We start from the raw sequence: 5,801 nt of genomic DNA, 5'->3' as shown, positions 1-5,801 counted from the left end.
ACTGGATCTCTTTTACCATGAATTACAATGTCTAGTCAGTCCTTGGTCTTTAAAGGTGCTCTGCATTTATGTTTTGCGGTCTCACAAAGGGCTAGCGAGATACCATCCTGTTATATCATATTATGATTGTTTTGAGAAAGTGTTGTCATATGAGTTTTATTATTATGGCTCGCTAGTTGATTATGCTATTGATATGAGTGAACTTGAGACCTATGTGTTATTGTAAATGTGGTTAGTTATAATCTTTGCTGAAAACTTGAATGCTGGCTTTACATATTTACAACAACAAGAGCAAACAGAGTTTGTAAAAGTTTTTCTTTATCACTTTCAGTTTGTCAACTGAATTGCTTGAGGACAAGCAAAGGTTTAAGCTTGGGGGAGTTCATACGTCTCCAACGTATCTACTTTTCCAAACACTTTTGCCCTTGTTTTGGACTCTAACTTGCATGATTTGAATGGAACTCACCCGGACTGACGCTGTTTTCAACAGAAATACCATGGTGTTATTTATGTGCAGGAGCAAACGTTCTCGGAATGACCTGAAACTTCACGAAGGCACTTCTCAGAAAATAAGAAAAATACCTGCCAAAGATGAAGGCCAGGGGGCCCACCGTCTCTCCACGAGGGTGGGGGCGCGCCCCCTACCTCGTGGGCCCCATGTTGCCTCTCCGACTCCAACTCCACCTCCATATATTGAGTTTCAATGAGAAAAAAAATCAGAGAGAAGAAATCATCGCGTTTTACGATACGGAGCCGCCACCAAGCCCTAAAACCTCTCGGGAGGGCTGATCTGGAGTCCGTTCGGGGCTCCGGAGAGGGGAATCCGTCGCCATCGTCATCATCAACCATCCTCCATCACCAATTTCGTGATGTTCACTGCCGTGCGTGAGTAATTCCATCGTAGGCTTGCTAGACGGTGATGGGTTGGATGGGATCTATCATGTAATCAAGTTAGTTTTGTTAGGGTTTGATCCCTAGTGTCCACTATGTTCTGAGATTGATGTTGCTATGACTTTGCTATGCTTAATGCTTGTCACTAGGGCCCGAGTGCCATGATTTCAGATCTGAACCTATTATGTTTTCATCAATATATGAGTGTTCTTGATCCTATCTTGCAAGTCTATAGTCACCTATTATGTGTTATGATCCGTTAACCCCGAAGTGACAATAATCAGGATACTTACTGGTGATGACAGTTGTTTGAGGAGTTCATGTATTCAATATGTGTTAATGCTTTGTTCTGGTTCTCTATTAAAAGGATGCCTTAATATCCCTTAGTTTTCGTAAGGACCCCGCTGCCACGGGAGGGTAGGACAAAAGATGGCATGCAAGTTCTTTTCCATAAGCACGTATGACTATATTCGGAATACATGCCTACATTATATTAATGAATTGGAGCTAGTTCTGTGTCACCCTAGGTTATGACTATTACATGATGAACCGCATCCGGCATAATTCTCCATCACCGATCCATTGCCTACGAGCTTTCCATATATTGCTCTTCGCTTATTTAATTTTCCGTTGCTATTGCTATCATCACTACAAAATACCAAAAACATTACTTTTACTACTGTTACCTTTTGCTACCATTACCACTACTATCATATTACCTTGCTACTAAACACTTTGCTGCAGATATTAAGTTTCCAGGTGTGGTTGAATTGACAACTCAGCTGCTAATACTTGAGAATATTCTCTGGCTCCCCTTGTGTCAAATCAATAAATTTGGGTTGAATACTCTACCCTCGAAAACTGTTGTGATCCCCTATACTTGTGGGTTATCACTAACATACTTTCTCTACTTGGATCATATGCACTTATGATTGGAACTCTAGCAAGCATCCGCAACTACTAAAGATCATTAAGGTAAAACCCAACCATAGCATTAAAGCGTCAAGTCCTCTTTATCCCATACGCAACAACCCCCTTACTCGGGTTTGTGTTTCAGTCATTCACGCAACCCACTATAAGCGAATCATGAACGTATTGCAACACCCTACAGCTGGGATCCCTCACGCTTGCACAATACAGAGAGCACCATAGGACAACACCAGTAATAAAACATGCAACTCAAACCAATCTTGATCATCAAATAGCCCATAGGACAAAACGGATCTACTCAAACATCATAGGATAGCCAGACATCATTGGGAAATAATATATAACGTTGAGCACCATGTTTAAGTAGAGATTACAACAGGTAAGAGAGAGGTTACACCGCTGCATAGAGGGGGAAGAGTTGGTGATGATGGCGGTGAAGTTGTTGGTGAAGATGGCGGTGATGATGATGGCCCCGACGGTGTTCCGGTGCCATCGGAAGAGAGGGGGAGAGAGCCCCCTCCTTCTTCTTCTTCCTTGACCTCCTCCCTAGATGGGAGAAGGGTTTCCCCTCTGGTCCATGGCCTCCATGGCGTGGGAGGGGCGAGAGCCCCTCCGAGATTGGATCTGTCTCTCTGTCTCTCTCTGTTTCTGCATTCTCAGATTCTACCCTTTCACCGTTTCTTATATTCCCGGAGACCCGTAACTCCGATTGGGCTGAAATTTTAACACGATCTCTATCCGAATATTAGCTTTCTTGCGGCAAAAGAAGGGTATCAACCGCCTTACGAGGTGGCCACGAGGGTCAGGGGCGCGCCCAGGGGGGTGGGGCGCGCCCCCTGCCTCGTGCCTCCCTCGGGCACCGTCTCGTGTGGATTTTTCTTCCCAAAAATCATATATATTCCAAAAAAAATCTCCGTCAGTTTTTGCCCCGTTTGGACTCCGTTTGATATGGATATTCTGTGAAACAAAAAACATGCAACAAACAGGAACTGGCACTGGGCACTGGATCAATATGTTAGTCCCAAAAATAGTAAAAAAAGTTGCCAAAAGTATATGAAAGTTGTAGAATATTGGCATGGAACAATCAAAAATTATAGATACGACGGAGACGTATCAGCATCCCCAAGCTTAATTCCTGCTCGTCCTCGAGTAGGTAAATGATAAAAAAAAGATAATTTTTGATGTGGAATGCTACCTAGCATAATCTTGATCACATATCTAATCATGGCATGAATACTAAGATACGATTTATTCAAAGCAATAGTCTATCATTTGACATAAAAACAATAATACTTCAAGCCTACTAATAAAGCAATCATGTCTTTTCAAAATAACATGGCCAAAAAAGTTATCCCTAAGAAATCATATAGTCTGGCTATGCTCCATCTTTACCACACAAAATATTCACATCATGCACAACCCCGATGACAAGCCAAGCAATTGTTTCATACTTTTGGCGTTTCTCAAACCTTTTCAACTTTCACACAATACATGAGCGTGAGCCATGGACATAGCACTATAGGTGGGATAGAATGGTGGTTGTGGAGAAGACAAAAAGGAGAAGATTGATGTCTACTACACAACCTTCTTCTTGTAGACATTGTTGGGCCTCCAAGTGCAGAGGTTTGTAGGACAGTAGCAAATTTCCCTCAAGTGGATGACCTAAGGTTTATCAATCCGTAGGAGGCGTAGGATGAAGATGGTCTCTGTCAAGCAACTCTGCAACCAAATAACAAAGAGTCTCTTGTGTCCCCAACACACCCAATACAATGGTAAATTGTATAGGTGCACTAGTTCGGCGAAGAGATGGTGAAACAAGTGGTATATGGATAGTAGATAAAGGTATTTATAATCTGAAATAATAAAAACAGCAAGGTAACAAGTGATAAAAGTGAGCGTAAACGGTATTGCAATGATAGGAAATAAGGCCTAGGGTTCATACTTTCGCTAGTGTAAGTTCCCTCAACAATACTAACATAATTGGATCACATAACTATCCCTCAACATGCAACAAAGAGTCACTCCAAAGTCACTAATAGTGGAGAACAAATGTAGCGACCCGACCTCAGATGGTCAAGTCTCTGTGCTTCAGTGTCATTCCTGGATCGGTAATGCTGACACACACAGTACTCGAAGGATTTATAACAGAGTAGCAATCACAGACTTATTACATCGAATGTCTCAAGAGAGAACTTATTACAATAATATGGCTTAAGGCCATCTAATACGATAACAGCGGAAGGCTTGGAAGATAAAGTGAGTCCATCAACTCCAACGACATAGCTGAGTTGCACGGCAATGACCAAACGAACCTTAATCCTCGTCTGAAAAATCCGCAACATAATACGTTGCAGCCCAAAAATGGGTCAGCACATGGAATATGCTGGCAATATAACACAGTAGAGAAAGAACAGAATAATGCTATCACTACATGCATATATGGCTGGTGGAAAGCTCTATGGTTATAGTTTTTGCGAAAAGCCAATTTTTCCCTACAACAAAGGAATAAATTTTATTTAACTATCATGGTAGTTGAAACATCATTGAGAAGGTTCCTCCAACTCAATCCCAATTAAAGTGATTAACTACCCAACAATATTAATTAAGAGTGATGAGATACATGTGATAACCCAAGTACTAGATACTCAAGAATTGTCCATAACCGGGGACACGGCTAACCATGATTAGATTGTACACTCTGCAGAGGTTTGCGCACTTTTCCCCACAAGACTCGATCACCTCCGTTGGTTTTCTCGCACTACAGGGTGTTTGAGAAACGGATGACCGAGACACATTCTTTCAGAAACATTAACTCTCTACTCCGGACAGACCATACCAAACCTACATCCCACTACCTGCTGATCTGCCTCTTCAAGAGCTTCACGTAACTTACTCAACTATGCTAGAGCTCATAATAGCTTGTGGCTGCACACGGAAGTTTCTAGCATGAATCATCTCAGTTCCCTTTGAGCCTGGGTGGCGGTCCATAGGAAGATCACACGGGTACTCTGGGATTTCCAAAAAAATACAGGCAACACTGGGTACTCCAGGTGCCTCAATCCACCCAGATGTTAATTTAAGTTGCCACCTTAAGTTGAACCTTTAATTAACAAGCTCACATCTGTCATGGATTTCACTCAAACCCAAACCATGTCTACGAGCATAGCATAGCATAGTATTATAAGCAAGCGTAGAAGTAACTCCCAAGGGTTTGAATATAACAGGGCAATAGGTTCTACCTCATCAACTACTTCCCAACCCACAAGTTAATGACATCCTAATCATGCAATGTTTGAGGATTGGAACTAATGCATAAAAACTGAGTGATAAAGGGGTATGATCAAAGTGTTACTTGCCTTGCTGACGATCCACGAATCCTAGAGATTTGTAGTAACACGCTTCGCACTCTGGGAATTCTATCGCAAGCAAACAATAGCATACATAAGTAACAAGCAACGATGCACAAGCAAAACTCAAATAAAAGAGGTTGAACAGAAAGTTCAAATTAAGAACTCCGGTACGCAAAAAATATCAAATCAAACAGAGCAACAAAACTCAAACGGCGAAAGAAAGAAGCTTCGTTTACTAATCTGAAACTAGGTCAAATTTTAGAGTAGAAAAATCTTGTTTGATTTGCTTAAACAGAAAGAGGGTTTCGAGACGAAACTCCAGGCGCTTGAATCGCCTGATTCCGACTAACGAGCGAAAAGAAAAACAGAAACTAAGATCGGATCAGAAATCGCGATCAGAGAAAATCGTGGAATAAATCCGATAAAAGAAAACTGACGAACAGACTAACGTATGAGCGTTCGTTAGCAGTATCTAACGGGCGAAGAACCGTTCGTTAAGATGAACATTCGGACGAACGTCCGCTAACTAGAAGAACCGAGAAAAACAAAACCGGCGAAACCAAAAAAAACGGATCTAGGGTTTCTAAAAAACCCGGACGGTTTTTATAAAAAACCCGTCGGTGGAGTCCG

This window comes from Triticum aestivum, chromosome 5A (genome assembly GCF_018294505.1).
Source record: "Triticum aestivum cultivar Chinese Spring chromosome 5A, IWGSC CS RefSeq v2.1, whole genome shotgun sequence".
Taxonomy (NCBI): Eukaryota; Viridiplantae; Streptophyta; class Magnoliopsida; order Poales; family Poaceae; genus Triticum; species Triticum aestivum.
This window is presented reverse-complemented; position numbering follows the sequence as displayed.